Source organism: Narcine bancroftii, chromosome 3 (assembly GCF_036971445.1).
Source record: "Narcine bancroftii isolate sNarBan1 chromosome 3, sNarBan1.hap1, whole genome shotgun sequence".
NCBI lineage: Eukaryota > Metazoa > Chordata > Chondrichthyes > Torpediniformes > Narcinidae > Narcine > Narcine bancroftii.
Window position 1 is genome coordinate 195,802,411 of NC_091471.1, and position 27,422 is coordinate 195,829,832.

General features: G+C 41.1%; 1 protein-coding gene and 1 pseudogene across 2 annotated transcripts in view; both read right to left on the reverse strand.

Moving 5' to 3' along the window:
• Window positions 1-27,422, reverse strand: part of pdgfc (platelet derived growth factor c) — a 300,283-nt gene that overhangs the window by 191,065 nt on the left and 81,796 nt on the right. The window lies entirely within an intron of this gene.
• On the reverse strand, window positions 16,262-16,355 carry LOC138759718 (U6 spliceosomal RNA; annotated as a pseudogene).

The window sequence follows — 27,422 nt, forward strand, 5'->3', positions numbered from 1 at the left end:
TTGATTAAAGGTGTTGGATGTGAGATAGAGTCAATATCACTTCACAGGTTGTGCTAAATTCAGAATTAGTCAAAGGACCTGTTGTAGTAGGAGTAATTCCAAAGTTACCCATGCAGGGTAGCTCGTTTTTGTTGGGGAATGATTTGGCAGGTGATAAAGTTGGATCAGTTTTAAGATTGACAAATCGGCCTAGTAAGGATGTGGTTAGAGAGGATGGTGAACTATATCCTGCATGTGCGGTAACTAGGTCTGGGACTAAGAAAATGATGCTAGCTGAAGGAGATCCAGAGTGATCAAGGATCTAACTTTATGTCTGGGTTGCTTCAACAGTCAGTTTGAGTTGGGAATAAAACAGATCACTTCGTCTGTGTACCATGCTGAAACTCAGGGAGCTTTGGAAAGATTTCATTCCACTCTTTTTAAAAATATGATGCGAGTTTACTGTCTGGAGAATGGAAAAGATTGGGATGAAGATATTCATTTATTGTTATTTGCAGTAAGGGAGGCTGTGCAGGAGTCATTAGGTTTCAGCCCTTTTGAAATTGTGTTTGGACATCAGGTTAGAGGACCTTTAATGTTGATAAAAGAACAGTGGGTTAATGAGGATGTGCAGTTGGACTTTTTGGATTATGTTTCTAAATTTAAGAATAGGGTACATAAAGTGTGGACTTTGGCTCAAGAGAATTTGGAAATGGCTCAGGGTAAAATGAAGCGTTTATTTGACAGGAAAGTTCAGGTGAGGAATTTTAAGACAGGAAGTAAAGTTTTGATTTTGTTTCCAACACATGACAATCCTTTGAAAGATAGATTTTCTGACTGTACACAATTAAATCAAAACTGAATGATGTTAACTATGTTGTTAACACTCCAGATAGAAGGAATAAAACTCAGGTTTGTCACATAAATATGTTGAAACCTTATTACGAGAATAAGGGTAGTGAAGAACAAACTGTATCAGAGGTGATGGCTGTTGACAGAGTGGAGGAAGTGGTGGATCATAAGATTATAGAAATAGAATTTTGTGAGGATAACCTTAAAGAAACCATGGTTCCTATGTGCCTGTCTAACTCAGCAATTTTGGAAAATTTGGAAGAAACGTTTGGCCATCTAAAGTTACAAGAGCAGATGCAGTTGAAAGAATTACTTTTGAAATACACAAATTTGTTCCATGATGTTCCAAAAAGGACATTGGTGATATAACATGAAGTAGATGTAGGAGAAGCAAATTCCATAAAACAGCACCAATAAAGAATAAACATTCAAAAGAGTAAAATCATGGATCAGGAAGTGGAATGTATGTTGAGGAATGACATTATTAGACCTTCTTGTATTTTGGAACCAAAACCAGATGGAATTCTTAGATTCTGTACAGATTATAGGAAGGTAAATTCAGTAACTAAAACAGATGCATATCCTATTCCGAGAATAGATGACTCAATTGATAAAATTGGCAAAGCTAAATTTCTTATTAACTTGGATTTGTTGAAGGGCTACTGGTGTGTGCCTTTAACTGAGAGAGGAAAGAATATTTCAGCTTTTGTAACTCCATCCGGTTTATATGAGTATAATGTATTACTTTTTGGCATGAAAAATGCCCCTGCAACATTCCAAAGGATGATTAATTCTATAATCCAATGGTTAACACATACAGTTGCTTATATTGATGACTTGGTCACAAAAAATGACACATGGGAAGAACATCTAAGGCAATTGGACAAATTGTTTGCAAGATTATTCAAAGCAAACTTGACTGTTAATTTAGCAAAGAGTCAATTTGCAAATGCCACTGTAAAATACTTGTATTATGTAGTTGGTCATGGCAAAGTTGCACCTATTCAGGCTAAGGTGAATGCAATTTCTGAATTTCCTATTCCCAATGGCAAGAAAGCAGTGAGAAGGTTTATAGGACTGGTGGGATATTACAGGAAATTTTGCTGAGGTTATTCTTCCTTGAACCAATCTTTTGAAGAAAGGGGAGAAATTTGTGTGGACTAAAGATTGTCAGACAGCTTTAGAAAATTTAAAGGAGATGCTATGCCATTGCCCTGTGTTTAAAATCTCCTGATTTTGACAGACCATTTTCTGTAACTGAGGATCATAAGGGAAGCAGAGGCAGTGATAGAGAAGAGTTACAGGGAGACAGTCACCCCTAGAAGGCAGGAGTCAGGGAATTGGGCGACTGTAAGGAAAGGAGGGAGAGTGCCTGTGCAGAGTATGCCTGTGGAAGTGCCACTCAGCAACATGTGTTCGGCATTGGATACTGCTGGGGGGAACAGCCTACCGGGGACGAGTCGTGGGGGTCAGGTCTCTGGCACAGGGGCTGCCCCTGAGGTTCAGAAGGGAAGGAGAGATAAGAACAGGATACTTGTAGTTGGGGACTCATTAGTCAGAGGGACAGATAGAAGGTTTGTGGGATGAGATCGGGGATCCAGGTTGGTCTGTTGCCTTCCTGGTGCCAGGGTCAGGGATATCTCTGATCGAGTTCATAGCATTCTGCAAGGGGAAGGAGAACAGCCAGAAGTCGTGGTCCATGTGGGGACCAATGACTTAGTTAGAAGTGGGGATGAGGTCCTGAAACAGGATTATGTGGAATTAGGTAGGAAGTTAAAAAACAGGACCTCCAAGGTAGTAATCTCTGGATTACTGCCGGTGCCACGTGCTAGTGAGGGTAGAAATAGGAGGATGTGGAGGATGAATGCGTGGCTAAAGAGATGGGGCAGGGGGCAAGGGATAAGATTTCTGGATCATTGGGATCTCTTCTGGGGAAGGTCGGACCTGTACAAAAGGGACGGACTCCACTTGAACTGGAGGGGGACCAATGTGCTGGCAAGCAGATTTGCTAGAGCTGTGGGGGAAGGTTTAAACTAGTTTAGCAGGGGGGAGGGGAACAGAGTGTGAGTGCAGTGTCAAGGGAGCATGGCCACCTAGATAGGAATACTAATGATAACAAAGGTAGGATGAAGATTAGGGTAAAAGGTAGAAAAGAGAATATAGGTGAGGGTCATTCTCTGAAATGCATATATTTTAATGCAAGAAGCATAGTGAACAAGGTAGATGAGCTTAGAGCATGGACAGATACTTGGGGTCATGATATTGTGGCAATTAGTGAGACCTGGCTACAGGAGGGGCAGGACTGGCAACTTAATATTCCAGGACACATTTGTTTTAGATGTGATAGAGCAGGGGGTTAAAAAAAGGGGGAGGAGTTGCTCTGCTTGTTAAGGAGGGCATTACTGCCGTGAGGTGGCAGGATGATCTGGAGGGATCATCCAGTGAGGCTGTTTGGGTGGAAGTGAGGGGTGAAGGAGGCATGAGGGGCTAATAGGGGTGTATTACAGACCACCAAATGGGCCAAGAAAATTAGAAGAACAAATTTGTAGGGAGATGATGTATATGGGTGAGAATCATAAGGTAGTGATCAAGGGAGATTTTAACTCCCTCACATTGATTGGGATACCCATACAGTTAGAGGGCTGGATGGGCTAGAGATCGTTAAATGTGTTCAAGATGTTTTCTAAATCAATTAGTAGAAGAACCGACTCAGGACGGTGTAATACTAGATCTCCTGTTAGGGAATGAGCTAGGTCAGGTATCGGGCATTAATGTTGGAGAACAAATTGGGTCTAGTGATCATAACTCTGTTAGTTTTCGGGTAGTTTTAGGGAAGAGCAAGGAGGGGCCTAAAGTTGAGGTTCTGGATTGGAGAAGAGCAAATTTCAAAGGAATAAGAAGGGATTTGGGGAGTATTGAGTGGGACAGGATATTTTCAGGTAAGGATGTAAATGAAAAATGGAGGATATTCAAAAAAAGAAATTTTGCGGGTACAGAGTAGATATGTCCCAGTGAGGATCAAAGGAAAGGCTGGAAGTCATAGGGAGGCTTGGTTTTTGAGGAATATTGGAAATTTGGTTAGGAGAAAAAGGGAAGTGTACAAGAGGTATAAAGAGCAAGGAGCTGAGAGTTTGAAGGAGGACTACAAGGAGTGTAGATGGAATCTTAAGAAAGAAATTAGAAAGGCTAAAAAAAGGCACGAAGAGTCTTTGGCAGACAGAGTAAAAATAAATCCAAAGGGTTTCTATAGGTACATTAAAAGTAAAAGATTAATGAGGGATAAAATTGGACCCCTTGTAGATAGCGAGGGTAGGCTGAGTGAGAAGTAAGAGGAAATGGGGGAAATTTTGAATGATTTCTTTGCCTCGGTATTCACTAGGGAAAAAAATATTGAACCAGTTGAAGTAAAGAAAAATAGTGGGGAGGACATGAAGCATATAAGGATAACCGAGGAGGTAGTGATGGCTGTGTTGAAAAAGATAAAGGTGGATAAATCTCCGGGACCGGACAAAATATTCCCAAGGACACTCAGGGAGGCTAGTGGACAGATAGTGGGGCCATTAACAGAGATATTTAGGATGTCACTGGTCACGGGGGTAGTGCCAAAGGATTGGAGGGTGGCGCATGTGGTTCCGTTGTTTAAGAAAGGGTCCAAATGTAAACCTGGGAATTATAGGCCCGTGAGTCTGACGTCTGTGGTGGGTAAGTTGATGGAAAGTGTTCTGAGGGATGGTATTTACAAATATTTGGAGGTACAGGGATTGCTAGGGAGTAATCAGCATGGTTTTGTCAGGGGTAGATCATGCTTGACAAACCTGATTGAGTTTTTCGAGGGGGTTACAATAACGGTTGAAGGGAAAACTGTGGATGTTGTCTGTTTAGACTTTAGTAAAGCTTTTGACAAAGTTCCCCACAGGAGGTTAGGAAAAAAGGTGGAGGCATTAGGTATAAATAAGGAGGTAGTGCAATGGATTCAGCAATGGTTGGATGGGAGGTGTCAGAGAGTAGTGGTAGAAAATTGTTTGTCAAATTGGAGGCCAGTGACGAGTGGAGTTCCTCAGGGATCGGTCCTGGGTCCACTATTGTTTGTTATATATATTAACGATCTGGAAGTAGGAGTGGAGAATTGGATAAGCAAGTTTGTGGATGATACAAAGATTGGTGGTGTTGTGGACAGTGAGGAAGATTACCATAGATTAAAAGGTGATTTAGGAAGGCTGGAGGTGTGGGCTGAGAAATGGCTGATGGAATTTAATACAGATAAGTGTGAGGTGTTACATTTTGGAAAGGCAAATCTAAATAGGTCATATGTATTAAATGGTAGGCTATTGAGATGTGCAGAGCAACAAAGGGATTTAGGAGTTATGGTAAATAGTACCCTCAAGGCTGATACTCAGGTAGATGGTGTGGTGAAGAAGGCATTTGGAATGTTGGCCTTCATAAATCAGAGAATTGAATTCAAGAGTAGGGAGGTTATGATGAAATTGTACAAGGCATAGGTGAGGCCAAATTTGGAGTACTGTGTACAGTTTTGGTCACCAAATTATAGGAAAGATATAAACAAAATAGAGAGAGTGCAGAAAAGGTTCACGAGAATGTTGACAGGATTTCAAGGTTTGAGTTACAGGGAAAGGTTGAGCAGACTGGGGCTTTTTTCTCTGGAGTGAAGAAGATTGAGTGGGGACTTGATAGAGGTGTTTAAGATTTTAAAAGGGACAGACAGAGTAAACGTGGATAGGCTTTTTCAATTAAGAGTGGGGGAGATTCAAACTAGAGGGCATGGTTTAAGATTGAAGGGGGAAAATTATAAAGGGAACATGAGGGGAAATTTCTTTACGCAAAGGGTGGTAGGGATGTGGAATGAGCTTCCGGCAGACGTGGTCGAGGCAGGATCATTGGTTACATTTAAGGATAGACTGGATAGTTACATGGAGAGGACTGGAGGGGTATGGACCGGGTGCTGGTCAGTGGGACTAGGAGGGTGGGGATTTGTTACGGCAAGGACTAGTAGGGTCGAACTGTCCTGTTCTGCGCTGTAAGTGGTTATATGGTAGCAATGGATGCCATTGAATGAGCACCAGGTGCAGTTTTATTGCAAAAATCATAATGAAATTGACCATCCAGTTGCCTGCTTTTCAAACAAAACCTCATGTTCATCAAAGGAACTATTCCACTATTGAAAAAGAACTGTCGGCTACCATAATTGCTCTGCAGAATCTTGGTACTTCTCATGAACCAATTGTTATATTCACTGACCACAATCCTCTGGTGTTTTTGAATAAAATGAAGAATAAAAACAGAAGAATGTTAAACTGGAGTTTGATATTACAAGAATATGATCTGCAAATTAACCATATCAGAGGTGTAAATAATGTGATTGGCGATTGTTTGTCAAGATGTTAAAATAGATTGTGTATAAAAATACTTTAAAAATTGAATGACTGTATTATAACATGTTATATATTGTGTATTGCTATCTCTTTAGTGATTTTTAAGACAGTTTAGTTATAACTCAAGAGTTAAAATTCTCTTTAAAAGGAAGGTGTGACAGAGTATTCAGATGTGGCTTGGGAGGAATTGCTAGGGCAGTTTGCACACACATTTTAAAACAGAAATTTTGCAGGACATTTGCAGAATGCTTTTTGCAAAAGAGCAACAAAGTATCAATATACAGCTTTCATGGGAGAGCATGTGATTTTTTTTCAGGAGGCAGAACAGTTCCAGAGGACAAAGCTGGCAAACGTTTGGAAGACTGCCTGGTCAAAGGAGAAGACTGGCTGTCGGAAAGGTGACCTAAAAGAAGGAGGATCATTTGGAGAACCCCGAAGGGGGCAAGTTTTGTCAGCAAGACTGATTAAACATGAATCAGGTGCAGATGTTCTGGAACAAAAGGAATCTCTCTCTGAAGACCAACAAGAACCCTCCTGAGTGGTAACCAATTTGCCTGTTAAACACCAAAGATTGATGAACTTTATTAATGCTAACTTCTGTACACAGTGCAAGAATTGCCTGCAACCAATGAGATTGAACTGTGATCTAAAGAACTTTTCTAAGCTTATATACACATTACACATACCTGCACTTAGTATTAAAGGCGGTGGGGGGGGGGGGGGGAGGGGATTAAGTAGGTTAGGTAGGTTAAGTAAGTAGGTTAGGTAATAAGTTGAAATTTAATACTGTTTTCCTGTTCAAATATCATTAAAAACAACTTTTGTTTAAGTAACCCTGTGTTGTGGTGCATATCTATTGCTGCAGGTTTTTGGGGTCCTCTGGACCCTGTAACAGGCAGAAAAGAATGATGAACTAATACAGTCTGGGGGTATGGATTACGAATAGTCTTACCACCTCTGTGTGGAGATGGTGCTTGGTGTATGATCATGTGATATTCCACCTGTGTGTAAACTGGCAGGTGATGCCAGATCATGCAATTAAATCATCTGACATATAATCACATTAGAAACCTAATGGTGAATACTCTCATCTGAAAACTATTATGGTAGAAATACCTTTTACAAACACCAGAACACAGACATCTAATTTTTGATGAACTAAAATTTGAAGACTTTTCAGAAACCACAGAGCATCTCAATGGGCGTAGATTGGAAAGCTTGTAATTAAGGAAGATATGTTGTTGAATGTTTATCAGATGAGATTTTTTTTGCCATTACAATATAAATTGTCCAGTGCCAGAAGAGGGATGAAAGAAAAATAAATACCACAACCACAATTAAACATAGGCCTCAGCTCTTTATATAACATATGCACAGTATTCCTGCTAAGCAACTGTATCTGAGATACCAAAATGTTAAAAAAAACCTTTCCATTTAAGGCTTGTTGGATTACATCTGTATTGTTAAACAATTTGCAGATTAAAATATTTTAAGACCGAGCCAGACCATACATAGAAAGAATATTTGGACTGAAGCAGTGGAATGATTTGACTACTGAAAGTGTACTTTAAAGGATTACAGTCTTCTGGCTTGTTACAGAAATCACTACAGACTATTAATCAAATAAGCATTATAAATATTCTTTTAAATATGAAATTCATTGAAGAAATCGTACATAATCTGACAGGAAGTTAGGATTCAAACTAATTTAAAACTATCCTTGCAACATTAGGATTACAATAATTGGAATAAAGACGCTTCTTCCCTTAAAATATTGTAAGCCTTTGCTTACTATCACAAATCTTGCATGGTAGGCAGGAGATGCACAATTCTCCTTGATCAATGACTGGGCAGTTCATAATCATGAAACCACCACTGCTTCAGATTCCAATCCACTTCCAATGCGTAGCAGTGATTAAAGTTCAAATCTGGCACTATCTGAAAGGTGTATGTATTTTATTCTTGTGACCTGCGTGGATTTCTTCCAGGTACTCCAGTTTCCTCCCAACATCAAGAAACATGCAAGGTTTATAGGTTAATTGGTGTATTAGGGTGGCACAGGCTCATTAGATGGAAGAGTTGGTTACTCCTAGTCCAAATTAAAATTTTTAAAAATTCCCAGCTGCTTCTAACCACAGCTTACCTCATCTGTTACTGGAAAAAAAAAACCCCTTGGATACTTCGATAACTTTAAACTCAGATTCAGATGGAGGGACTAATTGAAACAGGCAGCATGAGAGAAATGGTCAGTCCGTCTCAATAGAGTCCCAAAATGTTGACTAATCATCTCTCAATGGATGCTGCCAGCCTCATAGAGTTCCTCCAACCTCTCAAGATTCCAGCATCTGAAGTTCCCATGCTTCACTTATTCAGATGCTCTGCCAGCCAGGGGCTTCCCCATGACTTTACATATTGAACATTACATAGATGGAGACTTGTCTAAAATGGAGCCATTATGCTAACTCACACCATCCCCATCACCCCACTCTCGCTAACTACATTGATTCACAGTACGGTAAGGGCTGGATTTTAAAATTCCTATCTCGGCTTTCATATCTGTCCACGCTACCTGTGTAACTAGTAACTCCTCAAAATCAAAACTCCAATCTTTGCATTAATCAGATTGTAGACCTTGCATCGATTATGTTAAAACTTCACTTCCATGGCTGTGCCTTCAGGTGCCTGAACCATCATTGAGGACATCATCTGATTTTCTCTTTCTTTGCAGGAACTTGCATCCACAACCAAGATATTAGATATTTCTCCTAATATTCCCAGATTTGGCTTAGTGTCAACTTTGATGCAATAATACTTAATGAGGAGCCTTGGGATTCTTGGCTGTGCTAAAAATTGCAAATAAATTCAAATTGTTGTTTTACTCATGCATCTTAGGAAGAACATTGACATGTTCAAAATAATTTCCTATAAATACATGTTCTGTTCTGACCTGTTATAAATCTTTCTTGACATTAATATTTGTATTAATCAATGTTCATTCACCAGCCGGATATGAAGTCAAGTTCAAGTTACTGGCACATATATGGAAAGTGTTCCGATAGAGGTTATTTTTCAAGCAGGCCAGTATATATCACATTCATTGTACAACAAGTAAGACATAGTACACAGTGCAGAATGCAGAGTTGCAGAACAAAGGCAACATAATGTTATTATTTTGGGGTTAATTCAGGAGCCTGGTAATGGTGAAAAAAACAATCCTTGAGAGTCTTCTTCCTGACTGAGGAGTTGATGAGATTGTGGTCTGGGTGGGGTGAGTATTTTAATATGTTGGCTACTTTTGCAAGGCAATGGGATAGATGGAATCAATACAGGGGAGGGGCAGGTGTATATGCTGGACTGAGTCCAATTAACATCCCTATATTGTCCTGGATGAGCATTCTGGCTGGTTGCATCACTGTCTGGTATGAAGGCACCAACTCTCAGGACAAGAATAAACTCCAGAGGGTTGTTAATTTAACCTATGACATCACAGGCTCCAGACTTCACTCCATCAAGGACATCTGTATGAGGTGGTGTCTTAAAAAATTAGCCTCCATCTTCAAAGACCCCTACCACCCAGGCCATGCTCTCTTTATCAGATTCCTGAATAATCAATGAACCAAATACACTGCCTTACTTTTCGTGCACTACATTTTTTTGTAGAAATGTTTAAGATGATTATAATATTAATGTTTGCACAATGATCCTGCTGCAAAACACCAAATTTCATGACTGGTTCATGACAATAAATTCTGATTTTCATTCTGAAAAACACTTTCAATGAAGGGCCGCATAAAATGGTACTGTGCAAGCAAGGGCTCCTCAGATTGAAAATAACATGTATCATTCTATAGAGCAGTATTTTTCATTCTGTGATCTGAGGGTCTGTAGTAACACAGAAAAAAACAATTACTGATATAATAAAGTTATGTGTAAAACAAGATTGTAAATTTTTTGACAAAACAAAAATCCTCAAAAAAAAAAAATCCACACTAAAACAAAACTGTCAGTGGTCTGGGAAACAGCACAAATCCAGCAGCCCCATCTCCTGCACCCCACTGCTAGTCCTTGGGTGTGTTATCAGTGGTCCATGGGAAGTACAGAAAAGCTTGGTGTTCTGTGAGTGAAGGAGGATTGAGAACCACTTATTTAGAGGGGTTGAGGACCTGAAGTCTGGAGATTGTTGAGGAGGTGAGTCACAGCAGTTAATCCTGCCCTGCTGGCTTAATTACTGGCACTCTGAGCTCAGATTCACAAGACTTTTTCTCCATCACCTGCTCTTAGACAACACTTAAGATGGACTATGGTGTAAATGTTGAGAATCAATTAATCGTTCTTTTGGTTTTGGTCTGCCAACGAGTCCTAAATGGGTAATTAGTGAAGCACATTAGGGATCAGCAAGTTGTAAATTGTATTAATTTAGATGAATTATTTTGGATGAATGGATGATCTGTAATGTATTGAAAATTGTTGATGATACAAAGATGGGGCTGGGTGGTTTAGGGGGAATCAAGTTGTGACGACTAAAAAGTAACCTATAAAGATGTTGAAACAATGATTGATAACTAGTTTATTGTCACACACCTATGCCTGTAATTCTTACTTGCTGCCGCCTAATGGGTACGAATAAAGAAAAACTAATAATTGAATGAAATTAAGAGGCAATAAATACATAAGATAGATGGTAAATATTGAGAGTAATCCTAGTCCAAAAAAAGTGACTTGCAATAGTACAGACAGTCCATTAGTGTATTGGAAAGAGACTGCTCTTGAACGTAGAGGTGCATGTTTTCAGGCTTCTGGGTGATAAGGGTCCTTTATGATGTAGGCTGCATTCTTGCAACAGCACTGCACATGGATAAGAGCAATGGATGGGAGGTCAGAGCCTGTGATGGACCAGGCTCTACAACCTCCTGCATTCCTGGAAACTTGTATTGCCCAACAGGCTCTGATGCAACTAATCAGTATAGTTTCCACAGTGCATCTGCAAAAGTTTGATAGCATATCCAACAACATGCTAAGTCTCCTCAGAGACCTTAGAAAGTAGAGGTCCTAGTGTGTCTTCTTCATGGTTGCCTCAATGTACTGGCTCCAAGCAAGGTTTTCTGACATATGAATACACAGAAACTTCAAGGTCTGACTCTCTTCACCTCCTTCCCATCAATGCAGAAAAGCACGTGGTCCATCAGTCTCTCCTTCCTAAAATCAACAATCAGATCCTTGGTCTTGGTGACATTGAGAGCAAGATTTTGTCTGGTATCACCCAACCAGATTCTGACTTATCATTTCCTGTTATTAGACCAACAACGATGGTGTTTCAGTGAATTTGTAGATTGAGTTGGAGCTGAACTTGGCTATGCAGTCATGAATGTAGAAGGAGTAGAGTAGGTGGACTAAGCCCACAGCCCTGGGGTGCCTGTGTTTATGGTCAGGAAGAAGGAAATGATGTTGCCAATTTGCACTGATTGGGATCTGTTGATGAGGAAAACCAGGATCAAGGTGTAGAGGGATGGACAATCCTAGGTCCTTTAGCATGTTCATGAGTTTTCTTGGTATGATGTTGTAGAACTCTGAGCAGTAGTCAATGAATAATAGCCTGACATAGGTGTTTTTGTGGTCCGGGTGTTCTAATACAGAATGGAGAACCAGTGAAATTGCATCTGCCATGGATATGTCAAATTGGAGTGGCACCAAGTCCTTCTGAGGTAGTTGATTCATTCTACCACCAACCTCTTAAAGCACTTCATCACAGTTGACATCAGTACCAACAGCCGATGGTCATTAAGGCAGGCACCTCGCTCTTCTTGGGGATCAGAATAATAGAAATCCTTTAGAAGCAGGTGGGACCTCTGACTGCTGTAGTGAAAGGTTAAAGATGTCTGCAATAATTCCATCCAGTTGGTTTAGTGCCAGTTTAGAGGATGCCTGGACCAGATGTTTCGAGGCTCTAACCATCTGAATGTTTGATTTAAGAGCCTGGGAGTTAACTTACTCACTGGGAGCTGTTGTAGCTTTCAAGGATTCTTGATTGTTTTCTTTTTTGAAGCAAACATGGAAGATATTGAGTTCGTCTGAAAGCGATGCATTGCAATTGAAGAAAACTGCCTTGTTTCACCTTGTATGTTAAGTGAGTGGGTAAATGATGGTAGAAAATAACAAGTGGAAAACCAAAGAAACATAATGAGCAAGAGTATTTGATATTTTATTCAGCCCATTACATCTGTGCTGATGCACTGAACAATCCCATCAATATATTCTCCCACTTATTTCCCTGTAATATAGTCTGTCTTTGACGTGCCTATTCTGCGGTAATTTTCAGTGGCCATTAACTGATACCCTGGGGTGCCTTTAGCCTGAGGAAGGAAAACAGTTGATCTGAGTGAACCACCTGGGGTCTCGGAGAATGTTTAAACTCCAAGACAGCATTAGAAGACACAGTTAATTCCGTCCTCAACATCCATTGGAGCGCTTTCATCCCTAACATCGAAGTACTCGAGATGGCAGAGGTCGACAGCATCGAGTCCACGCTGCTGAAGATCCAGCTGCGCTGGGTGGGTCACGTCTCCAGAATGGAGGACCATCGCCTTCCCAAGATCGTGTTATATGGCGAGCTCTCCACTGGCCACCGTGACAGAGGTGCACCAAAGAAAAGGTACAAGGACTGCCTAAAGAAATCTCTTGGTGCCTGCCACATTGACCACCGCCAGTGGGCTGATATCGCCTCAAACCGTGCATCTTGGCGCCTCACAGTTTGGCGGGCAGCAACCTCCTTTGAAGAAGACCGCAGAGCCCACCTCACTGACAAAAGGCAAAGGAGGAAAAACCCAACACTCAACCCCAACCAACCAATTTTCCCCTGCAACCGCTGCAACCGTGTCTGCCTGTCCTGCATCGGACTTGTCAGCCACAAACGAGCCTGCAGCTGACGTGGACATTTACCCCCTCCATAAATCTTCGTCCGCGAAGCCAAGCCAAAGAAGAATTAGCTGCACTAGTTACAGAAACCATTTCATCTCAGATGTTATATAACCCTTCAAGCTACACCTCTGGATTTAGACAAGATTTTCTTCAATTAAGGATGTTGTTGATCTAGATAGTCAATTTTGGCCTCGGCTCTAAATTTCTGGCCTGCCCCGTATAGCATTTAATTTTCACATTGTCCACAAATCACAGAGAGCACAATGGTGGCATGGTGTGCATAATGCTATTCTGGTCCTGTCTATAGGGAGTTTGTACGACTTGGTGGTTTTTCTCCGGGTGCTCCGGTTTCCTCCTTCCCTCCAAAACTGTATAGAGTCAGGAAGTAAATGGACCAGAAGGGCCTTGTATTGTACTGTATAATTAAAATATTCTTGGATATTTAATAACTCAGCATCTATAGGCTGTCTGGACAGAACATTCTAAAGATTCACCCCTTTCTGTTGGAAGAAGTCCCTCCTCAACATAATTGCACAAAGGATACCTTTCTTTCTTGAAATAATGCCCTTTTCAGAATTCTTCAACAGTCGAAGCTTATTTGTCACAAAATACCTCCTACAGTAAAAAAGATTATTCTGAAAATGGACCAACAGGTTATCTCTAACATTCACACAGCCCTGTAAAGAGCACAGTTTACAGGCTTACAGAGTGTAGGGTTACAATGAAAAGGAAAATCAATTACCATCAAGCAAAAGCAGTATGAGAGCCCTGTTGAGGGGTTTATTCAAGAGCTTGATGGCTGCAGGCAAGGAACTATCCTTCAATCAGCTGGTACATGCTTTCACACTCCCAAGCATTCTCCCCAAGTGAAGGAGGGAGAAGAAGATGTATCCGGGGAGTGATGAGTCTTTCAGTGTGTCGGCTGCTTTTTCTAAGCAACAGGAGATGTAAATGGAGTCCATGGAGGAAAGTTTGCTTTATGTTCTGATCAAATGGCATCTATCCTGTCAAGCTCTTCAGTGTATTATATTTCAATAAGATCATGACTCAGTCCCCAAAAACTCTGGAGAGTACAGGCCCAATCAAAGTTCCTTCATAAGACAATCCCTTCACATCTGGAATCAATCTGGTGAACTTTCTCTGGATGGTCTCCAATGCAATAATATCTTTCTTTAAATAAGGAGACCAAAATTGTACAAAGTATTCCAGTTGTGGTTATACCAAAGCTCATTCCTACTTTTTAACTCTACCACTTTGTGATAAAGGCCAAATATGAAGAGATCCACTTTGGTAGAGAGCATAGAACAGGAAAGTGCTACTTAAATGTTGGGTTTTAGAGCAATGGTTCTCAATCTTTTTCTTTCCACTCACCTACCACTTTAAGTAATCCCCATGCCAGTGGAGTTCTGTGATTAGTAAGATATTGCTTAAGATGGTATGTGAGTGGGAAGGTTGAGAATCACTGCTCTAGACCTAATTGTTACTGAAATATTTTGCTTGAGAAAAATCGTCATTGGCCTATTTCATTTGGAGTTCTGAAACCGTGCACATAATGAGTCAATAAGGTACGATTAAAACAGTGGTTTTCAAACTTTTTCTTTCCACTCACAGACCACCTTAAGCCACCCCTATCTAATCACAGAACACCAATGGCATAGGGAATTACTTAAGTAATATGTGAATGGGAAGAAAAAAGTTGAGCAGCACTGTTTTAGAGTGACCAGTATGCCCCTGCATTAGAAACACAAAAGAGTAACAGTATGAGATTAAGAAGGTATATAGAACATTGGCCTTTAATCGAGTGGTATGGAGTTCAAAAGTGGAGATGGGATGTGGTTCAAAGCTAAATTGCAGCAGTCGTTGTCACAAAGATGTGAATTCCAATTCCACTTCGAGGGCCATGAAACCAGCTGTCCTCACTTGGTTTTAAAATCTGCTGTGTTTCAAAAAGAATGGGCAATAAATATTGGCTTTGCCAGATATGTCTGCATCCCAGAAACATGCACAAACATAAAGAAAGAAAAGTCTTACTTTGAGTATGTTTGTAAAAAATTTTAAAGATTTCTTTTGCTACTTCACCACTGCCAATCCTACTTTTCATTCACCAAATTTCCTTAAATATTATAGTTAAGAATATGAAATTCCAGTACAAGTTCAATTGTATTTAAATCCTTTATTGTTAACATACAAAACTTGTCACTCTTTTTTCTGATACTATTAGTAAATTCTGAACAAAATATTCATATAAAAGTTAGAGGCCTAAACAATGTCCAAATGGAGCGAAGGAGAAAAAGGGAACAATTGGATCTGAAATCAAAACTTGTTGCTAAGAAGGCTGAAGTGAAGGTACTGACAAGTTTAAAAGGAACTGTTCTTTGAAGTGACCTATCTAAGAGGTCAGATGGCAAGAAGTCATCAAATTAAATGAGAGCACTTAATGCTACCGCAGAACCTTTTGTACCATGGCCACAATGCATGAATGTATATGGACAAATCCTCTCCGAGCATGATGTTACCAGGACTCGAACACCAATAATAACCCCCTTGGACAGAGATGTTAACTGAATTTCAGTTGTGAGTCAAGATGAGTTATGGAAACAGCAAAAGATTGTAAATAAGAACATCATTTCTGAAGAAAAGGAAACAGATCAATGTGAAAACAAATCAAAGGTATCTAAACCAATATTGAAGGAATTATCTTCATCAATAATAAATGAAATGAAATAGTAGATGTTGCAAATACTGCTGGTGATTATTCCTGTGTAATTGAGTCTGAGGCAGGACTAAAACAAATAACTGAGAACAAATCTGAAAGTAGCTTCTATAGCCCAGATGCTACAATAGACAAGGTCAATGAAGAAATCTCGCAGGATGCTGCAAAACTGGCAAATACAGAAAATTGTGCCAATGGAATAAAGGAGTGTATGACTGTCAATTTGGTGAAACTGCCTTCAGAGAACAAAATATTGAGAAACGACTTGAAAATAATGGATAATCACAAGAACAGTGAACAGAAACCTTTAAACTTTGTACTTGGAAACAAAACTGGATTTCAAAAAGATGAGAATGAATCCAATGATACATCAGTTTCAAAAGTGATCAGGTAAAAGGGCCAGAGAGCGGTTAACAAGAATAGATATTTAATTGTAGATAGAATTTACAAAGCTAATCTTCTCTGTATCGTTCCAATTTTAGTATATGTGCTGCCGAAGTGAGCACGGCTACAGTTCCAGTTAAAGAAATCTGTAGGAGCCATAAGTGGAACCAGTCTACTTCTTTACAGAAGGATTCTACAAATACTGTGGCCATTGATGAGCCAGAATTAATGCCGTTTGAATCTTCCCTTATCTATGAACAACTGCAAAAAAGATGAGCCTATCTATAGCAGGGAAGATTAAAGAGACTGGTTTATTAAAATCAAAAGGGTCAGATAAATATTCAAAATCTGGTCTGAACATTCAAATTCTTACTATGAGAATGCTGGAAAATGGAAGAAATCCAAATGACATGCTGAAGAATCTTAACAACATCTTCTGGCTGTCCATCCCACTGGATGATTATAATTGCTTTCAGTCAGTTTGTGGGGTTTGATATGAGGATACTCCACTCCTCAGAAAGGAACAGAATGTGCGTAAATGGATTTTAGGTGAGCAGGGAGTTGCACAGGTCTTGACCCATCCTCTCAACGTTCCTGCCTGGATCCAGCGGCATAGTGAGGTCCAAGATGGCTGGGGAAGTTTCATTGCAGTGAATGGCCAGACCAAGCTTTGATGCGAGGGTTGATACCCTTTTCGTGCTTCATGACATGGGTTTGCTAGATGGCCATTGACCCTACAAGAGGGCTCATCCACCCTTTGACAGGTCTTGTTTTTCATCCTCCAGGGTGTTTCGCCAACCTCCTCACCAGGTGAGCCTGGTGGGGTTTCTGGTTTAGTCGCCGACCACCCAACCACGTGACAGGTATGGTACCAGTAGCACTCTGATGAGTAAACTTTTTTCTGATATTCTACTACACCTAACTTAGCCTCTGAGCAATTATACAAGAGAATAAGAAGGAAGTCTCTATATTTCCAAACACAGCTTATATTTTTCATTTCCCATCATCTATTTGAATGCAACTTCTTCCAGACTCTGTGAACCACGTCTCTATTATCAATATACTCTACCCACAGAGTTGATTAGCCTCCCTAAAAAGATATTGTTCCAACCCTGATTTAGATGCAACTTATCCATCCAGAAAAGCACCCTTCTTTTCCACAACCTTCCCCAATGCTCCCACAATCTTAAATGTGCCCTCTTGCACCATGCCTTCAATCGAGTTGAATACACTATTCCAATTTACATCTGCTCCAGGATTAGACAAGAAAGTCTGCAGATGTTGGGTTCAAGTGCAATACACAAATGGACTAGAGAAACTGCAGCATTCATTGGAAGTAAAGGGTAATGTTTACCCTTTAAGCATGGGCCCTGCATCAGGTATGAGAAAAGGCAGATAGACATCTGAATAAAAGGGTAGGGGGAGAGGGGAGGAAGAGAGGAGTGGAGGCAGAAAGGGGAAGGGAAGGAGTACAGTTCCTCAGCTCTTTTCCTCTTTTAACATCCCATCTGTATCGTTTGTAAAAATGGGACTGGTGGGTGCCTGGAATGCATTGCCAACGCTGGAACAATAGGAGCATTTAAGAGACTCCTAGACAGGCACATGGTTAAAGGGTTATGACATAGGGAAGGTTTGTTTTTTTGGGTTGGTACATTTAAGTCAGCACAACATCATGGGCCAATTGGCCTGTTCTGTGATATAATGTTCTATGTATCTATCTATGACTTCTTATTTGTTAGCCAGTGCTTCCCCTTCCTCCTTCCTTTTCTCTCCTACTCTCCCCACACCCACCTTTTGTTTTTCAGGGGTCTGCCTGATTTTCTAATACCTGTTGAAGGTCCAGGTCAGAAATTTTGTTTACCCTTTACTTCCTTTGGATGCTGCAAGACCTGCTGAGTTTCTCCAGCACATTCTAATGTTTTCCAGGCTGAAAGTGACCTCCTCCTGGCATCCATAAGGCATGCATCACCACAAATCTTCATCTTCCGCAAATGAGACTAGCCATGTCTGAGAAGATTTGACCCTCTGAAAGGAGTCCATTACTGGGAGGTTTTTTTGGCATTGATGTGAGAGACAGTGAAAGAGGAAATGTCACTCTGTCCCCAAACAAACGTGAGGCCAGCCAGAGGACCCGAATATGAGTTTGAAGTGTTGAAACAGCTATTACTTTGGAAAAGGTGTATACCCATGACCCACTGGGTAGATTAGTCTTTGCCACAATGAGAAAGTACTTCCTCCCCACTCTTAGAATGAGCATCTAACCAATTCTTCTCTTAAAATAGAAGCCAACCCTCTCCCACTGTTAATGTGGGCAGCTATATCCTCCCCATTTTAGGCAGCAATTTCACGCACCCACATTCCCCTCCCCAACCACCACCCACCAATCCACCCCTACTTTGGACATCTGCCTGGAGAAGTACAATTTGGGAACTTTTTTTCTGAATGCAGCAGAAGTCAACAGTCATGTCTCTGGTAACTTTCTGTCAAGGTCAGGGGTTAAACAGCTCAAAATAGATCGGAGCATAAATGGTGAAAACTGAGGGGAAGGCAAACCTTTGAAGTTCGTAAAATTAATGTTCCGATGGAATACTCCAATACAAGAATTTCAGTTTAGTAAAGTTTAAATGTATTTATTTTTAAAATTTATTTACAACACATGGAAGCTGATTCCAGCTGCCCAATTATGCATGATGAACCAACCAACTCCATGCATTTTCGGAGGGTGGGAAGAAACCGGAGCACACAGGGAATGCCTACGCAAGTCAAGGGGAGAACATATAAACTCCTCACAGATAGCGCCAGTGACCTTTTTCAGGAACAGTAATAGGATTCCACTAACCACTACACTAATTGTGCCCCCTGAGCCAAGTTCATTTGGTGGTAGAGAATATATAAATGCAAAGGGAGGGGAGCAGCAAACAAGTGAAAGATGAGTGCAGGTAAACTGGAACGTAGAGTTGAGCTTACAGTCAGATCAACCCTGATCCAATGAAATGGTAGTGCAAGTTTGAGGAGCCAAGGAACGTGTTCTTGCTTCTAGTTCTCATTGGTAAAGATTTGGGTTTATCGCAATAGACTGGCTCCACATCTTCACCAAATCTGATGAATTTCCTAAGTACAAGAACACATCTGAAAGAATCATATCTGTTCAAAGGCTCCATCTGCTGCTCTGCTTTGCAATGCCTGCTTGATGAAGTCGGTTGATCAACCTTGGTATCCAGATCTCTATTAAAGAGGCAGGTTGCCAATGGTAATCTTGCTGCTTCTTGGCAGCCAGCCATGTGGCAAGTCAACAAATCCCACAGACCTGCTGCCATTTAAAGGGAGTCTGATTTTTTTTGTCCCCAAAGGGGATGTGTGCTCTTCAGGGTGCACTGGGAAGTATAAATCACTTTTCTGAGTCAGGTGGCAATACGATATGGGCCAGAATACCCTGAATCTACAACACAGCTAAAGGGCTCCACATGGAGCAACAGGGGAATGAAACAGGTCTTCATTCCTTCTGATGGCTGACAGATGCCTCAATAAATAGCCTAATAACATTAGAGCAACCTGGTTAGCCTATTAATACCAGCAGTATTGTTGTTGAAACTTGGCAACAGTGTAAAAAGCATTATAATAATCTTCGAAAGGTTACCAAAGTCAGGCTCTATTTCATATTGCTCATGTTTTCTCTGCTGCTTTGCAAAACCAGCTTCTAGACAACTAATCTATTCTTGTGTGTCTTTAGCAAGTATGACTTCTAATCAATTTGACGTCAAGTTATACAGATGAAGTCACATCATGGACATGTACACATGTTCACACACCTTATATACACACACACACACACACACACACACACACACACACACACACACACACACACACACACACACACACACAATATTGCTGCTTTATAAAACTCAATTACATGGCCAACTGCCAAAATTAAAGATTAATCCTTCATGAGCAATCCAGAAGAATTTAAAAAATGGAGAATCATAGAATGGTTTAGGACATTCTGCTTTATGCAGTCATTTAACCACAGCAACTCACTAGAACCACCCATAATCCCCTGTCCATTTAGCATCATTTGGCAAATTTGTCTTCATTATTTACTTGTCATTTCCTCTCGAAGGCCATAATGCACCTGCCTCCATCACATCTGTAGACTGTCTATTTCAGAATCTAGTCACACTTTGGATAAGTTTATTCTCCTGTAACTGTCAATTCTCTTGCCCTTTATTTTATACCTGTGTCCTCTGTACCTTGATCCATCCATCAAAAGGGACTGCCTCCCACTATCCATGGGCTAGATCCCTCATCTTTTTATACCCTGCTACAAGTTTCCTTTCAGCCTTTTCTTCTCTTTAAAAAGAAGTCCAAGTATTTCTAATCAACTTTTGTAACTGGGTACTTCACCTCACAAACCAATCCTCCACACCTTGTTTGTTTGTTTCCCTTGATTAACAGCATCTACTTCTTCTTCTTTCTTCTTCTTCTTCTTTGGCTTGGCTTTGCGGACGAAGATTTATGGAGGGGTAATGTCCACGTCAGCTGCAGGCTCGTTTGTGGCTGACAAGTCTGATGCGGGACAGGCAGACACGGTTGCAGGGGAAAATTGGTTGGTTGGGGTTGGGTGTAGGGTTTTTCCTCCTTTGTCTTTTGTCAGTGAGGTGGGCTCTGCGGTCTTCTTCAAGAGAGGTTGCTGCCTGCCGAACTGTGAGGCGCCAAGATGCACGGTTTGAGGTGATATCAGCCCACTGGTGGTGGTCAATGTGGCAGGCACCAAGAGATTTCTTTAGGCAGTCCTTGTACCTCTTCTTTGGTGCACCTCTGTCACGGTGGCCAGTGGAGAGCTCACCATATAACACGATCTTGGGAAGGCGATGGACCTTCATTCTGGAGACGTGACCTGCCCAGCGCAGTTGGATCTTCAGCAGCGTGGATTCGATGCTGTCGGCCTCTGCCATCTCGACTCTTGTTAACCACTTCTCAACCTGACCTACATTTTCAAGGACTTGTTCACTCATATACCCAGGTCCTTCTGCTTCTTTTAGAACACTAGTCTTGCTCTCTTCATTCTATGTATCAGCTCAAATTTCTCTGCTTTTTCACTTCAATTGCCACTTATCTTCCACCTTTACATGCCTTTTTATATCCTGTTGCAATCCATTAATGCTAAGTTTTATGTCATCCGTGACTTTAGAAATTGTGGTTTTGAAAGTCTGCGCCATTCATATGGATCTAAAAAGCAATGGCCCCATTGCCAATCACTGGGGAACACACTATTCAATGTCCCTTAATCTAAGAAATAACTATTCGCTAGACAGCCCTCTGTTACTGAGCCAATTCCATAACCAAGGTCAGTGCCAGAAGAGATCTAATCGGGGGGGGGGGTTGGAATTAGGGTAACCACGAGAGGGCACAAGCTGCTGTTGAGGTGGGTGGGACCTCTTCCGCCCGCTGTGCTGTCATACTTCTCCCTCCGGCGTTTCACACAAGCATGTGTGGAGACCATTTTGGTGACAGCCCCTCTAATGGCATCACCCAGTGCAGTCCATAACCCCTAGTGACACTAGTGCTGGATGTCTTTTCTAGTTTCTGTACTTAGACCTGCAACTTAAAGACCTATAACTTTGGGTTCAAATCGTACTCCTGCACTCCAGTGTTGTAGTCAGAGTCCGTGGGAATAAAGCTATTTTCAAAAACAACCATTTTGTGCTTCAGATGTACTTGTCATCTTCTCAAAACTATAAATAAGATGAACCTCAACCATAAATAAACATTCACAAAGGAAAACGCTTCAAAGTTCTGTATCCATACATTTCCATCAATATACATTGTTACATTCATTTCCATTTACACCATTGTCACCACTGTGACATCATGTCCTTACTCCTCCTCCTGTTGTTTGAGGGGCTTCCTTTTGGTCTCAGTTGTGAGTCTAACTGGCTGGAAACTCTCCCTTTCTAACAAGCTGCAGATAATATAACTTTGCCATCAACAACCAACACACCAACCCAGTTCCAATTTAAAAACACTCTGCAAAGTCTCTCTTTCTTTCTCACATGCACTGCATTGTATGCATCATTAAAACATCACTTGAAATAGACTATTTACTCCACTCTTACCGAATAAATGCAGACAGACCCAAAAAAAATTCAACAGTTTGCGTAATAATCATGCAAGCCAAAGCTTGCACCATAAAGTGTTTTAAACACATGACTTAGCTTTAGAAGGGTCGCAGGTAGCTCATGTTGATGCTGAATCTCCTTGTATCCATTTCTGTTGCATCTGTGTCTTTAAGAATCGATTCACAACGGTCGAGTGGTAAGCACACTTTATTCTGGTTTAAACATGGCGCACACCCTGCTCATAATCCTGACACAACTTCCGTTATGATGTCACGTGTGCATGGAGGTTCCACACATTATTAACGTGACCTCCTTTCTGACATCATGTGCGTACGCTTTTCTTATTTTTGTTTTTATTTAATTTAGCAAAAAGGTAACTTTTAATATGATAAATCTAAATTAATTTAAAAAGTTTAGTGCTAAAGGGTTGGCCTGTGGGTGAGGGGGGGCGCACAATAATTCATTTTGGAAGGCATGGCCCGCTAATGCCCCCGCCCCCCCTCCCCCCCCCCCCCAGTGCCAGCCATCGTCATAACTGAGCTCTCAATGTTCCTTTCATCCCATGTGCTTCAACTTTGCTATTAAGAGCTTTATGTGGTACCCAATCAAAAATCTTCTGGAAATCCATGTACACCATACGAGCCATATTATTCTTTTTTTTGCACTATTATGTAGCGGGGGCTACACTGCTAACTGAAGGATCGCACAACCAGACGGGTTGAATTCAGTGAGCAAAACTGATTTATTGCAGGCTGCCTGGCAGGTCTTATGCTCCCAGCCCGGACCTGGCTGAGAACCGCGCTGGGGGGCCCCGACGACACCGGAGCGTCACGTGGGTCGCCAAGCGCGGGCTTCTGAGCCCGGAGCCGAGGTCGGGAGGAAACCCCCGATGGCGCCATTTTGGCCGGCTGCCCCGCCACGCCACAATTATTTATTTAAAAAAATTCTTGTTATAGAATTTATAATAATTTTGCACATTGTTCACCACAATACTGTTGTTGCAAAACAACAAATTTCATAACACATGTTCATGACAATAAATCTGATTCTGATTGTGATTTCTCCTTATTCTCTCTCATTGGTTGTACATGATTTACACTGAAAAATCTGTGCTGGCTTCCTTTACTGAATCAATTTTCCTCCAGGTGACTATTAATCCTGAACTGGATAAATGTTTCTCATAGTGTTCCTGTCACTATGGTTAATCTGACTTGTCTGTTGATGCTAAACTTATACTTAATGTGCCATTTAAACAAGTAAAATTTCCCACTCTTGTGGTGAATAATTTAATTCTCTAGTCTTCTGTAACCATTCTCCTATCCAAAGAATATTGACAAGTTCGAGTCAATGCACCTCTCTGGAGTTCACATAGAATTCTGCTGTTGCATCTGATTGGCACCTGATAACTTAGCTACTTTATTTTTTTACACCCATGTGACACCTAAGTTCAGCCAACTTTCACAATACCTTCACTTTATTACATTTTGATCTACTAAACATTTCATCTTTATCTTCATTCATTATTAGCTGAAACACCTTTTTCCATGGAGAAGACAGACACAAACATATATTTAATACCAAAAACTGCGCTCACCCTCCTGTTTTTTTTTATTCCTTAAAAGAGCCCACTCCTCCATGTACTTCCATTTCATTCGGTATATATATGGCTATCAAACTCTTTTGGATTCCCATTTATGTTGTCGGCTGATCTTTTCTCCTTTACTCTTGTTGGTTCTTATTTTAATGATCACTTCCCAGCTGATTTTGTAGTCGGCCTGGTGTTCTCAATGATATTTACAACCTACCACTTGTCATAACACAAAAGTGCTGAGATACTCAGCGGGCCATGCAGCATCTAAAGCAAGTAAAAGTTGGTTGATATTTCAAGCATGAACCTGACATCAGGAATGTCAAAAATCAGACAGGCCTGTATAAAAGCTGAGGGGGTGGGTGGGGGGGGGGGGGGGGCGGGGAGCATAGACTAACAGATAAGAGATAATAAGTGGATACTGGTGGGAGGTAGAAGAGAAAGAAGCTGAAATATGATTGGGGGAGAGAGACTTAATAGTAGCCCTCAGACAGGGAGGTGAAAGGAAGAGGTGCTGACTTGGTATGTGCAGTCTTTTCCTGCTGTAGTTTCCTCTGTTCCTTCCTCATCCAGCAAAACCCAGGTTTATTTGACCTTCTTTTGTTCCCCATTGGGAATGTGCTTTAACTGTATCTAAAGCAGTGGTTCTCAACCTTTTTCTTTCCACTAACATACCACTTTAAGTAATTCCTATGCCACAGGTGCTCTGTGATTAGTAAGGGATTGCTTATGTGAGTGGGATGGGGAAGGTTGAGAATCACTGATCTAGACCCAATTGTTACTGAAATATTTTGCTTGAGAAAAATTGTAATTGGCCCATCTCCTTTGGAGTTATGAAACCATGCACATAATGAGCCAATTAAGGACAATTAAAACAGTGGTTTTCAAACGTTTTCTTTCTACCCACATGCCACCTTAAGCAATCCCTTACTAATCACAGAGCACCGATGGCATAGGGATTACTTAAAGTGGTATGTGAGTGGAAAGAAAAATATTGAGAACACTGGTTGAAACCATTTCTTGCTCAAAGACATTGGAAGTATGATAACCAATGCACCTTCATAAAAGTCTTTACACACTTGAAGTTGCATTTTAGCACCAGAACAGCTGTGTTGAGGTTGAATCAGATTTTAAAAGTCTGGAATTCTCAAAGCTACCCAGCCTGCTCTCTTGCAAGTTCAGCAGATGCAGAGCACGAGTGAGGAGGGTTGGAGATGCATTAGCAATATTACATTTGAATTTTCAAATTTCAGGTTACATGTCCCCTCCTTCTCTGGACACCACTTCTGTTATTCCCTCCTCTTCCCCCTCCCATTTTTTTTGTCCCCTTTCCTATACACCACAACCCAGCCTCCCACCCATTCTCATCAGATGGATTTGTACCATTGCAGAACCTGCAGAATAAGATCAGCAAAAGTATTTTCTCTCAATAATAACACTGCAAATGCTCCGAACCAGAACATCCCTCCTCCCATCCCCACCTCTGCCACTTCCTTTGACACCAGAACAGACCACCCAAACCCACAGTTGGAGGTGTGAGTTTCCCTGGAAATATGGGCTGCTCCAGAAACACTTCCACCAAGAGAGAGAGCACAGCCTGTCAACGAGACTGATTTCTGGGCTGGGATCTATTATCAATTCACAGCTTGCATGAATTTTCTTTCAATTCCCTGTTCAAAACTTTAGCTTATGCAATACTCTCAGAAGCGATGTAATCTGTCCCTGTTAACATTCATGTTGTTAATTAATCACAAAAGTATTAACAAATGGAAAAGGCCTCTTTGTCAAATGGGTGTCTGGAGATGATATTGATGACTAGGTTGTGATGCGATCTCGAGGGATAGACTCAAGCAGAGTAGGCAACAGTATCCATGGTTGCGCCACCAATAACATCTTAAAAATTGAGCAGCATATTAACTTAGAATTTTTGAACTCCGTTTCTTCTTTTGATGCCACTTCCAGCTGTCAAAAAAACACAGCTCGGCTAAAATTGTAGGATAATGTAAGGAAAAACACTTAGAACTAAGCACAAATGTGAGCCTCATGGATTTTTGCAATGCTTTTTGGGCCCCACAAGAATTTTATTGAGAAAGCAATGCATGTTTGCCTTCATCTAGCCCCTGATAACAATAATTACCTTGATCATCTGCTGCGGGTTGCAAAAGTCTGACTGTGTTGAGCTGGTCAGCAACCTTCCTTCATACAACGTGTATATCTAGTGGGGTGGACTTCAGCACGATGGAGCACCATGGAGGACAAAGGGATTAATCAAGAGAGCAAAAATAAATTACGAAAGTAAGCTTGTGGCAAATATAAAAACCGACTGCAAAAGCTTTTATAAATATGTCAAGAGGAAAAGATTGGTGAAATCCAGAGTAGGTCCTTTGCAGTCGGAATCAGGGGAATATATAATGGGGAATAAGGAAATGGCAGACCAATTAAATTCTTACTTTAGTTCTGTTTTTACAAGAGAGGATACAAATAACCTCCCAAGGATGTTGGGAAACATAGAGACTAATGCAAGGGAGGAACTGAAAGAAATCAGTATCTCTAAGGACATGGTCTTGGGGAAATTGATGGGATTGAAGGCAGATAAATCCAAAGGGCCTGATAATCTACATCCTAGGGTACTTAAGGAAGTGGCCATTCAGATAGCAGATGCTTTAAGAATTATTTTCCAGAACTCGATAGACTCAGGATCAGTGCCATGGATTGGAGGGTAGCTAATGTTACCCCACTATTTAAAAAGGGGGGTAGAGAAAAAGCGGGGAATTATAGGCTGGTGAGCCTTACATCAGTAGTGGGCAAAATGATGGAATCCATTATTAAGGATGTAATAGTGGAGCATATGACTAGCAGAGAAGGGATCGGACAGAGTCAACATGGATTTACAAAAGGTCAATCATGGTTGACAAATCTATTGGAATTCTTTGAGATGGTGACAGGTAAAATTGATGGGGGAGAGCCAGTGGATGTGGTGTACCTGGACTTCCAAAAGGCCTTCGATAAGGTCCCGCATAAACGACTGGCTTCCAAAATCAAGGTTCATGGGATTGGGGGCAAAGTATTGATGTGGATTGAGAACTGGCTGGCAGGTAGAAGACAGAGAGTTGGGATAAATGGCTCATTTTCTGAGTGGCAGGCGGTGACCAGTGGGGTCCCACAGGGATCTGTACTGGGACCCCAGCTGTTCACAATTTACATTAATGATCTGGATGAGGGGATTGGATGTAATATCTCCAAATTTGCAGATGACACTAAGCTAGGACGGGTTGTGTGCACGGAAGAGGGGGTTAGGAAGCTCCAGTGTGATTTGGATAAATTGAGGGACTGGGCAGATACATGGCAAATGCACTACAATGTGGATAAATGTGAGGTTATCCACTTTGGTAATACAAACCGGAGGGCAGATTACTATTTGAATGGCAATAGATTAAGAGATGTGGAAGTGCAGAGAGACCTAGGGGTACTTGTACACCAGT